The sequence below is a fragment of the Pteronotus mesoamericanus genome, unplaced genomic scaffold, assembly GCF_021234165.1.
Source record: "Pteronotus mesoamericanus isolate MK-2021 breed Mesoamerican mustached bat unplaced genomic scaffold, CSHL_Meso_final scaffold_550, whole genome shotgun sequence".
Classification (NCBI taxonomy): Eukaryota; Metazoa; Chordata; class Mammalia; order Chiroptera; family Mormoopidae; genus Pteronotus; species Pteronotus mesoamericanus.
In genome coordinates, this window is record NW_026555322.1 from 10,523 (window position 1) to 23,367 (window position 12,845).

General features: G+C 38.8%; 1 pseudogene; it reads left to right on the top strand.

Moving 5' to 3' along the window:
• Positions 1 to 10,683: 10,683 nt before the first annotated feature.
• On the top strand, positions 10,684 to 11,536 carry LOC129061179 (60S ribosomal protein L6-like; annotated as a pseudogene).
• Positions 11,537 to 12,845: the final 1,309 nt, after the last annotated feature.

Here is a 12,845-nt window from a genome sequence, read left to right on the forward strand (position 1 = left end):
AGCTGTTTTTATGGAGGCATATTCTTTCAGCCCTCTTTTGTCTAGGAAACTCCTTATTTCGCCTTTCATTTTTATTGAGAGCCTGCTGGGTAGTGTAGTCTTGGTTGCAGTCCTTTGCTTTCCATTAATTGGAATATTTCTTGTCATTCCGTCCTGGCTTGTAGTGTTTCTTTCGAGAAGTCAGCTGCTTGCCATACTGGGGCTCCCTTGTATGTTATTACCTGTTATCCCCTGTTCCCTTTAGGATTCTCTGCTTGTCTTTGATATTTGCCATTTTAATGATGATGTGTCTTGGAATGGGCCTCACTAGGTTCCTTTTGAATGGGACCCTCAAGTGCTTCCTGGACTTGTGTGACTTTTCTCTCCTCCCATTAGAGAAGCTTTCCATCATTACTTTTTCAAACAGGTCCTCTATCCCTTCCTCTTCCTCTCTTTCTGGTAACCATATTATATGGATATTACTGTTTCAGGTTGTCCTTCATTTCCCGCAACGCCCCTTCATTCTTTTTGAGTCTTTTCTCATTTTCTTGCTCTTTCTGGGATCTTTTTTCTACCTTGTCCTCCAGCTCACTGATTTGATTCTCTGCTTCATTGAGCTTGTTTTTCATTCTTTCTGTTGTGTTCTTCAATTCAGAAACTGTAGTCTTCATTTCCCCTTCCCTCTTGTTGATAGTCTGTGTCCTTTTATCATGCTGATATTTTTTGCAGAGAGTTCCTTGTACTTTTCTTGTAGGTGTTGGTAATTCTCTCAGAGCTCTCTGAGCTCATTGAGCTTCCTTAGAACTATTGCTTTCAACTCAGTATCTGACAGTTTACTTGCCTGTTTCATTTAGCTCTTTTTTTGTGCAGATTCCTCCTTTCCCTTTGATTGGGGGGTGTTTTTTTTGTCTTCCCATTATTTGTGAGACTTTTCTTTTATGCCTTTCTTTCTTAAATTAATATGTCTCCACTTCCTGACTTTGTGGTATGAACTTCTATGGAAGGAGACCTGTGAGACTCAGTGGTGCAATCTGCTTGATTCCTCAGCTTGCTGCTCTTTGGATGGTTTTATGTCATTTTCATTGACTATCAGGACGTAATTGTGTTTTGATTGTTTGTTGGTCATTCTTTCGTGGGTCCTACCCTTCAGCTGGTTGACTGAGGGTCTCTCTGCCCCCCACGTCTTGTGTGTTTTTGTCCAGGAACTGCCAGAAGAAAACCACAAAGTCCAGGATACAAACCCACATCCACAAAAATAACTCCCACTGGCAATCCCCCTATCAATAGTACCAAATGGACCAGTATTAATAAGGCTGAAAGAGATTAGAACTGTCATAATAGAGATAAATAAAGGATTAGTAGATTTAATGACTTAAAATTCACAAAAGTGATGGACCCGAAATGATCATTAAAAACTTATGTAGTAAAGATAATACCACAGTTCATGGAGAAGACCACAGTAGATTTCATCTTGGTAGCCTCTACTATTTACTGCTGTTTTTATTTTCTGGATCTGCCTCTGATGATGTCAGATGTTGACCCTGTCTGACCTTAGGCAGTCTGTTCAAAAATGCCAGCAATCTACTCTCTTTGGCAGGCTCCTTCAGTTTTTAATCTAATCACTCTGCACCGAGCAGTCAGGCTTGGGCACCACATGATGGGACAGAATCCCTCCTTGGCGCAGGGCTATTGTGTCGTCTCAAGCTGCTGCTACTCAGGGGAGTTGTCTGCCTAAGCCAGATGTCTGCTGTCATATGTGGTACGAGGCAGTACCGGGATCCCGCCAGGTACACTCAGTTCTCTCCCAAAAGGTCCAACTCCATTCTCTCCGCAAGTGCCTCTAGACTGCTCTGTGTCCCTTTTAGCCAGGGATCTACTATCTCTGGCTGCCACTCTGTACTCAGCAGTCAGGCTAAGGCACCACTGAGCCAGGACAGAGTCCCTCCTGGGGGCGGGGCTATTGACCCCTCCCACGCTGCTGCCACTCAGGGGGGTGGTCTGCCTGAGCAAGATGGTTGTTGCCATGTGGGCGATGAGACTATACTGGGATCCCGCTGGCGCTTTCCTCAGTTCTCTCCCCAAAGCCTCCTTCCCCAATCTCTCCTCAGGCATCTCCAGCCCACTCTGCTCCTGCGTTTGCCAGAGCCCAGTGTAAGTGGCTTCAAATAATAATTTATGCTTTGGCATAAATAGCACTTTAATAGCACTATTAAATAGCTCCTTTAAATAGCTCCTTTAAATAGCACTTTCTGTCTCCAGCTGCCCATCTCTGGCAGAGAGGAATCCTGCTGCTTTTTGCAGCTGGCTCTAATCTGTGTACTTTTTGGGTTCTGGTGTTGTAGGCTGGAGATACCCGAATTTGGTTTAGACCCCACTCTTCTCAGGGGGATCCCACTGGCCATTTAAATATCCCTCTGGTGCTGCCACCTGTAGGAGCCCAGCCTCCCTTCTCGAGTCTCTACCACACTCCTTACCAGTCAGGTTGTGCTAAAGTTGATTCTTCTGTCTGTACAAGGTTATAAGGCTCCTCTTTCAGTATTGTTTGATTTTTTGTTAGAGGTGATTTCTCAATAGTTTAGTTGTAATTCCAGATTAGTCCTGGGAAGAGGTTAGTGTGACTTCCATTCACTCTTCCACCATCTTGACTCCCCAATTCTTTACTTCTTTTTTTTTAAATTCAGATTGTATACTTCTAGTCATATTGTTGCTCCAAATTCCACACAGCACCCTTCCCAGGTTTTGGTCCATTTCACTTTCTTCCATACCATTATTAATATTGTGGTTATCTTTATTCTCTCAGACACTATGCCAAGTTTCTATCCTTTACTCTCACTATATCTCACCATCTAGCCTCATATAAGAGCTCTCCTTTCTGGAGTCAGCTCTTTTTCTTTTTTCTCTTAAAGGTACCTTGTCTCTTTTTCACGTTTTATAAACAGTGGCTAGATAGGTGAAATATCATGGTTATTTCTTCTCCAAAGGGCCTCTTATCTGCTCTCTACTTGTTGGTACTTTAAATCCGTTAGAATATGTTCCTGCTATCTTACTCCACTTCGCTTTTGCCCTGTCTCTGATCACATACAAGATAAGGTGGGAGTTGTGAATACCAGTAAACCTGCTGGGGGAGATAACCGACCAGCTTAGGAGCCACCAACATGTAAAGCCCAAGGACAACAAGGGAGCCCACACAAAGGGAAGAAAGGGCAACCCTGGAGTATCCAGATAAGCAAATCAAAGAGACCACGCCACTGAGTCCCACAGAACTCCTACCATAGAAGTTTACACTTGAAGACAACAGGGAAAGCAAAGCATTGGGAATCATAGAAACAAACAAAAAGAGCCACCTAAAATGGCGAGACAAAGAGAAAACCCACCTTCAAAAGGAATGGAAGACTCCCCAGTAAAAGAGCTAAGTGAAATGGATGCCAGCAAACTATCAGATATAGAATTCAAAGAATGGTTATAAGGATGATCAAGAAAATAGCTCTGGCTGGTGTGGCTCAGTGGATTGAGTGCTGACCTGTGAACCCAAGTCACTGGTTTGATTCCCAGTCAGGACGCATGACTGAGTTGTGGGCCAGGTGCCCAGTAGGGAGCATGTGAGAGACCAACACACATTGATATAACTCTCCCTCTCTTTCTCCCTCCCTTCCCCTCTCTCTAAAAAGAAATAAATAAAATTTAAAAAAAAAATTAGAAAAAAGAAACTACAGACAACTACAAGGAAGTGAGAATGAGAACACTATGAAAAAGGAAATGGAAAATATAAACACAAACCAGGAAGAAATGAAAAAATTTCTGAAATAAAAAACAAACTAGAAGTTATTACAATCAGGCAGGACAAAGCAGAGGACTGAATTAGTGAACCGTGAGACAAGGTAGAAAGAATTAGCCATGTACCGCAGCTGCACAAAAAGAGACTAAAAAAATATTAAGATAGCTTAAGGGAACTGCAAGACAACAAGAAACACAACAGCATTCGAATCACAGAAATACCAGAAGGAGAAGGAAAGTAGCAGGGCATTAAAAACCCTGTTTGAAAAAATGACAGAAAACTTCCCTAACTTGGAGTTGGGAAAAACTATGCAAGTTCAGGAAGCACAGAGGGCCAAAATCAAGAACCCAAAGGGGCCAACTCTAAGACACACGATAATTAAAATGCTAGTTTTTAAGGCAAAGAGAGAATCTTAAAAGCAGCAAGGAGAAACAGGAAGTGACATACAAGGGTGCTCCAATAAGGCTAGCAGATGATTTCTCAACAGAAACATTACAAACCAGAAGGGAATGGCAAGAAATATTACAAGTCATGAAAAGGAAAGACCTGCAACCAAGACTATTCTACCCAGCAAGGCTCTTAATATGAAAGGCAAAATAAGGAGTTTCCCAGAGAAAAGAAGGCTGAAAGAATACATCTCCATGAAACCAGCACTTCAAGATAGGCTAAAGGGACTGCTGTAAAACGAGAAAGAAAGAGAGAGAGGGTGGGGAACACAGGAACAAGGTGGAAAATGAATAATTACCTATCAATAATAACCGTAAATGTTAAAGGATTAAATGTTCCAATCAAATTTCATAGATGGCTGAATGGATAAGAAAACATAACTGGCACGTAGGCTGCCTATAAGAGACGCCTCTCAGAACAAAAGACATACACAGGCTGAAAGTGTAGGGTTGGAAAAAAAATATTCCAAGCAAATGGACAGGGGAAAAAAAAAACCTGGATCAGGGAAAAAAAAAAAAAAAAAGCTTGGACAGCAACTCTTACATCAGAGAAAACAGACTTCAAAACAAAGGCCATAAAAATAGACACTGAAGTACACTTCCTAATACTCAAGGGGAGAATCCACTGAGAAGAAATAAACTTTATGAACATATATGCACCCATCATAGGAGCACCTAAACATATAAGGAAAGTCCCGGAGTACTTCAAGAAAGATACAGACAGGAACTCACTTATACTAGGTAATTTTAACAACCCACTGTCAACAATGGGTAGATCTTCCAAACAAAATGTCAACAAGTATATTGCGGCAATGAACAATGCCCTAGATCAAATGGACTTAACTGATATATATATAGAACCTTTCATCCCAAAGAAACAAAATATGTATTTTTTTCCAAATACACATGGAACATTTTCAACGATAGTCCACATGCTAGGACACAAAAGAAGCCTGAACAAATTCAAGAAAATTGAAATCAACAAGCATTTTCTCAAACCATAAGGGCATGAAACTAGAAACCAACCTCAAGGAATAAACTTAAAAACACTCTAATTCATGGAGATTGATTCACATGCTATTAAACAATGAATGGGTTAACAATGAGATCAAGGAAGAAGTAAAAAAGTTTCTGGAAACAAATGAAAATGAACCCACAACAGTCCAAAATTGTTGGGGCTCAGCAAAGACAGTCCTGAGAGGGAAGTCAGAGTGTACAGGCATACTAAAAAAAGATAGAATCATTTCAAATTAACAACCTAACCTTATATCTACAAGAAATGGAGGAACAACAACGAACAAAGCACAGTGAGCGGAAGGAAGGAATTAACCAAGATCAGACAAGTATTGAATGAGATAGAGACTAAAAGAACAGTTCAAGGGATCTGAAAACCCAGGAGATGGTTCTCTGGAAAGATAAACAAAATTTACAAGCCTTTAAGCAGACTTATTAAGAAAAAGAGAGAAAGAACCCAAATAAAGAAAATAAGTAATGAAAGAGGAGAGATTACAACTGATAGCACAGAAATATAGAGGATTATAAGAAATTACTACAAACAAATATATGGCAAGAAATATGAAACCTGGATGAAATGGACAAATTTCTTGAAAAACATAATTTTTTTCCTAATACTGAATGAAGAAGAAGGATAAAGCCTGAACAGACTGATAGTAGCTGGTGAAATCGAGCAGTAATAAAAAAATCTCACGGCACACAAAAGCCCTGGTCCAGACAGTTTCAAAACAGAATTTTACAAAGCATTTAAGGAAGAGCTAACCCCTGTCCTTCTCAGACTATTCCCAAAAATCCAAAAAGAAGGAAGACGGCTAAACACGTTCTAAGAGGTCAGCATCATCGGAATCCGAAAACCAGATAAAAACACAACAAAGAAAGATAACCACAGGACAATATTGCTGATGAACACAGATGCTAAAATCCTCAACAAAATATTGGCAAACCACTTCCAGCAATACATTTAAAAGATCATCCACCATGATCAAGTGGGATTCCTCCCAGGGATGCAAGGATGGTACAATATTTGTAAATCAATAAATGCGATTCATCATGTAAAAAAAAAGAAAGATAAAACCAACATGATCATATCAATACATGCAGAAAAAGCACGTGTTTATGATAAAAACACTCAGCAAAGTGGGAGTAGGGGAGCCTACATCAACGTAACAAATTCCATATACGAGAATCCTACAGCAAGCTTCATACTCCACAGGCAAAATACTAAAATCTTTCCCATTAATATGAAGACCAAGAAAAGGATGTCCGCTTTCACCACTTCTATTTAACATAGTACAGAAGTCCTAGCCACAGCAATCAGACAAGAAAAATAAATAGAAAGCATCGAAATTGGAATGAAGGAAGTAAAAACTGTCAGTGTTTGCAGATGATATCATAGTGTACATAGAAACCACCAAAAGAACTGCTCTACCTAGTAAGTGAATTTGGCAAAACAGCAGGATACAAAGTCAATATTCAGATATCAAAGGCATTTTTGTATATTAACAATGAAATATTGGAATCCTCAGAAATCAGGGAAAATATCCAATTTGCTATAGCAATAAGAAATATAAACTATCTAGAAATAAACCTAACCAAGGAGGTAAAAGACCTGTATTCAGAAAACCTCATGACACTGAAGAAAGAAATTAAGGAAGACACAAATAAATGGAAGCATATACCCTGTTCATGGATTGGAAGAATTAACATCATTAAAATGTCCATACTACGCAAAGCAATTTATAGTTTGGTGCTGGCATAAGAACAGACACATAGATCAATGGAACAGAATAGGGAGACCATAAATAAACACGTCTCTACAGTCAATTAATATTCTACAAGGGGGTAGAAACATTAATCAAAAACAAATAACCTCTTCGAAAAATGATGTTTGGAGATCTGAACAGCTGCATGCAAAAAAAAATGAAACTCGACGACCAACTTATACCATACACAAAAATAAATTCAAAGTGAATAAAAGACTTAAATATAATTTGCAATATCATAAAAGTCCTACAGGAGAATATAGGCAGGAAACTCTCAGATATTCCATGCAGCAATATTTTAAATGATATATCCCTTAGAGCAAGGGATATAAAGGAAAGATTAAAGAAATGGGACTACCTCAAAATAAAAATCTGCTGCATGGCTAAAGAAAACATAAGTAATATGAAAAGGGAACCAACCATATGGGAAAATATGTTTGCAAATGATGCCTTGGACAATGGTTTGATCTCCAAAATACATAAGGACTCACAAGACTTCACTCCAGGAAGACAAACAGCCTATTTAAAAAAATGTGCAAGGGACCTGATCAGATACCTCTCCAAGGAGGAGATACAGAGGACTCAGAGACATATGAAAGGATGCTCAATATCACCAGCCATCAGAGAGATGCAGATTAAAACCATCATGAGATACCACTTCACAACAGTCAGAATAACCATCATAAACAAATCAACAAAGAACAAGTGCTGGTGAGGTTGTGGAGAAAAGGGAACCCTAGTACATTGTTGGTGGGAATGCAGAATGGTGCAGCCACTGTGGAATACAATATGGAATTTCCTCAGTAAACTAAAAATGGAACTGTTTTTTGACACTGCAGTTCCAATTCTGGGATTATACCCTAAAATCCTGAAACAATAATTCAAAACCTATGCACCCCCATGTACATAGCCGCAGAATTTATAATAGCCAAGTGATGGAGGCAATGTAACAGCCCATCAGTAAATGAGTGGATCAAGAATCTATGGTACATTTACACAATGCAATACTACACAGCAGAAAGAAAGAAGGAGCTCCTCCCCTTCACGATAGCATGGATGGAACTAGAGAACATTAAACTAAGTGAAATAACCGAGATGGTGAGTGATAAATACCATATTAGTGGAACCTAGTCAACAAAAAAAACCAAGGAAGCAAAACGTAACCAGAGACACTGAAATAAAGAACGATCTAACAGTAACCAGAGGGGAGGGAGGAGAGGGATAATGGGGGATGATAGGGGAAGAGTCGTCAAGGAACAGGTATAAAGGACACATGGACAAATCCAAAGTGGGTAGGTGTGAGGGTTAGAAGTGGGGATGGGTGGTGTGGGGTGAGAGGTGGGGGGAAATGGAGACCACTGTACTTAAACAACAATAGAAAAAATAAATTAAGAAAAAATAAAGAAAAGACCTGTAACCAAGACTGCTTTATCCAGCAAGGCTCTCATTTAAAATGGAAGGTGAAATAAAGAGCTTCCCAGACAAAAGAAGGCTAAAAGAATACACCTCCACCAAATCAGCACTGCAATAGATGCTAAAGGGACTGCTTTAAGAAGAGGAAGAAATACAGAGAGAGAGGAATATAGGTACAAAGTGAAAAAATGGCAATGAATAAGTACCTATGAATAATAACCTTAAATGTAAATGGATTAAATGCTCCAATCAGAAGACATAAGGTAGCTGAATGGATAAGAAAACATGACCTGCCCTGGCTGGTGTGTCTCAGTGGATTGATCGCCAGCGGGCGAACCAAAGGGTTGCCAATTTTATTCCCAGTCAGGGCACATGCCTGGGTTGCGGGCCAGGTCCCCGGTAGGGGGCACATGAGAGGCAACCACACACTGATGTTTCTCTCCCTCTCCTTCTCCCTTCCCTCCACTCTCTGTGAAAATAAATAAATAAAATATTTTTTTAAAAAAGAACCTAAAAGGTTGTTCCCTAGGGCCTGGAGAACCCCTAAAGATTTAAAAATAAAAACAAGAAACCAAGACCTGTGTATATACTGTGTACAAGAGACCCACCTATGGACAAAAGATATACATAGGCTGAAAGTGAAGGGTTGAAAAAATATTCCATGCAAATGGACACAAAAAATACCTGGCGTAGCAATACTTATGTAACACAAAGTAGACTTCAAACAAAGGCCATAACAAGAGACAAAGAGGTTATTACATAATACTTAAGGAGGTAGTCCAATGAAAGGATATAACTTTTGTAAACATATATGCACCAGATATAGGTGCATATAAACATATAAAGAAAATATTGGAGGACTTTAAGAAAGAGATGGAAAGCAATACAGTCATTGCAGGGGATTTTAATACCCCATTGTCAACAATGGGTAGATCTTCCTAACACAAAATCTACAAAAATACTGCAGAATTGAATGGCACCCTAAACAAATGGACTTATTTGATAACTGTAGAACATTTCATCCCAAAGAAGCAAAATATACATTCTTCTCAAATGCACAGTGATCATTCTCAAAGATAGACCACATGGTAGGATAAAAAACAAGCCTTAACAAATTCCAGAAAATTCAAATCATATGAAGCATCTTCTTGGATGGCTTGAAACTAGAAACCAACCTCAAAAAAAAAAAAAGTCAAAAATATTCAATTACATAGAAGCTGAATAACCTGTTATTAAATAATGAATGGGTTAACAATGGGATCAAGGAAGAAATCAGAAAGTATCTGGAAATAAATGAAAATGAATATACAACCAACCAAAACCTAAGGTACACGGCAAAGGCAGTCCAGAGAGAGAAGATCCCAGAAATAGAGGCCTACCTAAAGAAGATAGAAAAATCTCTAATAAACAACCTAATCCTACATCTAAAAGAACTAGATCAACAACAACAAAGCCCAGAGCAAGTAGAAGAAACTAAATAATCGAGATTAGAGCAGAATTAAATGAGATAGAGACCAAAAAAGTTCCTGGATCAATAAGTCCAGGAGCTGGTTCTCTGAAAAGATAAACAAAATTGACAAACTGTTAACCAGACTCATCAAGCAAAAAAGAGAGGGGACCCAAATAAAATCAGAACTGAAAGAGGAGAAGTAACAACCAATACCACAGAAATACAAATGATTATAAGAAATTACTATGAACAACTATCTGCCAAGAAGTGGTTGGAAGTATCTGGACAACCTTGGCAAAATGGATAAATTTCTAGAAACATATAATCTTCCAAAATTGAATCAAGATAAAGCAGAAAACCTGAATAGACTGATAATAACTAGAAAAAATGAAGCAGTAATTAAAACGTCCATGGCACACAAAAGCCCTGGGTCAGAGGGCATCACAGGTGAATTTTAGCAAACATTATAAACTAACACATATCCTTCTCAAACTATTCCAAAATACTCAAGAAGAGGGAAGACTCCTAAACTTTTTCAGAGATCTGTATTATCCTAAACACAAAAGCAGGTAAAGACATCAAAAAGAAAGAAAATTCCAGGCCAATATTTCTTATGAACATAGATGCTAAAATCCTCAACAAAATACAAGCAAACTGGATCCAACAATACATTCAAGAGATCATACACCATGAACAGTGGGATTTATTCCAGGAATGCAAGGATGAGACAATATTTGCAAATCAATAAATGTGTTACATCACATAAAGAAAATGAAAGACAAAAATCACATGATGATTACAATTATGCAAAAAAGCGTTTTAGTCTTTTTCCCATCTTGCAAGATGGCAGGTGAAAAAACTGAGGTGGATACCAAGGAGAAGAAACCTGAAGCCAAGAAGGCTGATGCTGGTGGCAAGGGTAATAAGGGTAACCTCAAGGCCAAGACACCTAGGAAGGAGAAACCCTACTGAAACTCTGTCCTAGTCAGAGGAATTGGCAGGTATTCCTGGTCAGCCATGTATTCTTGAAAGGCCATGTACAAGAGGAAGTATTCCGCAGCTAAATCCAGGATTGAAAAGAAAAAGGAGAGTCATCACTACTGTCACAAAGCCAGTTGGTGGTGACAAGAATGGTGGTACCCGACTGGTTAAGCTTCGCAAAATGCCTAGATACTACCCTACTGAAGATGTGCCTCAGAAGCTGTTGAGCCATGGCAAGAAGCCCTTCACTCAGCATGTGAGGAAACTGGGGGCCAGCATCACTCCCGGGACCATTCTCATCATCCTCACTGGGCGCCACAGAGGCAAGAGGGTGGTTTTCCTGAAGCAGCTGAGCAGTGGCTTGCTACTTGTGACTGGACCTCTGGCCCTTAATCAAGTTCCTCTGCGTAGAACACACCAGAAATTTGTCATCGCCACATCCACCAAAATTGATATCAGTGGTATGAAAATCCCCAAGCATCTCACTGATGCATACTTCAAGAAAAAGAAGCTCCGCAAACCCAGGCACTAGGAGGGAGAGATCTTCAACATCGAAAAGGAGAAATACGAGATTATAGTGCAACACAAGGATGATTAGAAAGCCGTGGACTCACAAATTCTGCCAAAAATCAAAACTGTCCCTCAGCTCCAGGGCTATCTCTGCTCTGTGTCTGCTGTCACAAACAGGCTTTATCCTCACAAAATAAAGTTCTAAATTTCTTTTGAGAAACCTAATTAAACAACTGATCTGTTAAAAAAATAAAGTGTTTTATAAAATCCAGCACCCATTTATGATAAAAAAAAAAACACTCAGCAAAGTGGGAATAAAGGGAGCATACCTCAACATAATAAAGGCCATGTATGACTGCCAACATCATGCTCAATGGGCAAAAACTAAAAGTGTTTCCCTTAGTATCAGGAACAAGACAAGGGTGTCCACTTTCACCACTCGTATCCAACATAGGACTGTAGGTCCTAGCCAGAGTGATCAGACAAGAAGAAAAAATAAAATGCATCCAAGTTGGAAAAAATGAAGTAACACTGTCATTATTTGCAGACACCATGATAGTGCACATAAAAAACCCTATAGACTCCACAAAAAAATCTACTCAATCTAATAAGTGAATTTGGCAAAGCAGAGGGATGCTAAGTCAATATTCAGAAACTGATGGATGTTCTTACACCAACGGTGAACTATCAGAAAGAGAGACTAAGAAAAGAATGCCACTTTCTATACCAACAAAAAGAAAATAAAGTACCTAGGAATACATTTAACCGAAGAGGTAAAAGGCATGTGCTTCAAAAACTATAGAACACTGAAGAAAGAAACTGAGGAAGATAACAAATAAATGGAAGCATATAACCTGTTCATGGATAGGAAGAATTAATATCATTAAAATGTTCATACTATCCAAAGCAATCTATAATGTCAATGCAATTCCTATTAAAATATCAGTAGCATATTTCACAGATGTAGAACAAATAATTCCAAAGTTTATATGGAACCAAAACAGACAAACAAACAAATAGCTACAGCAACCTTGAGAAAAAACAAAGTAGGAGGGATCACAATACCTGATATCAAACTATACTACTACAAGGCGACTGTAATTAAAAAAAAAAAGTCTGGTACTGGCTTAAGAACAGACACATAGAACAACAGAACAGAATAGAGGGCCCCAAAATAAACCCATGTCTCTTTGTAAATTAATATTTGACAAAGGGGGCACAAGCACACAATGGAGTAAATATGACCTCTTCAATAAATGATGTTAGGAGAACTGGAATGGTATATGCAAAAACATGAAACTAGACCACCACCCACACCATATACCAGAATAAACTCAAGATGAATAAAAGACTTAAATATAAGTTGTGATACCATAAAAGTCCTAGTGGAAACATAAGCAGTAAAATTTCAGATATCCAAATAAAAATGTTTTTGCCAATATATCTGCTAGGGCAAGGGAAGTAGAGGAAAAATTAACAAATGGGACTACATCAAATTAAAACATTCCTGCATG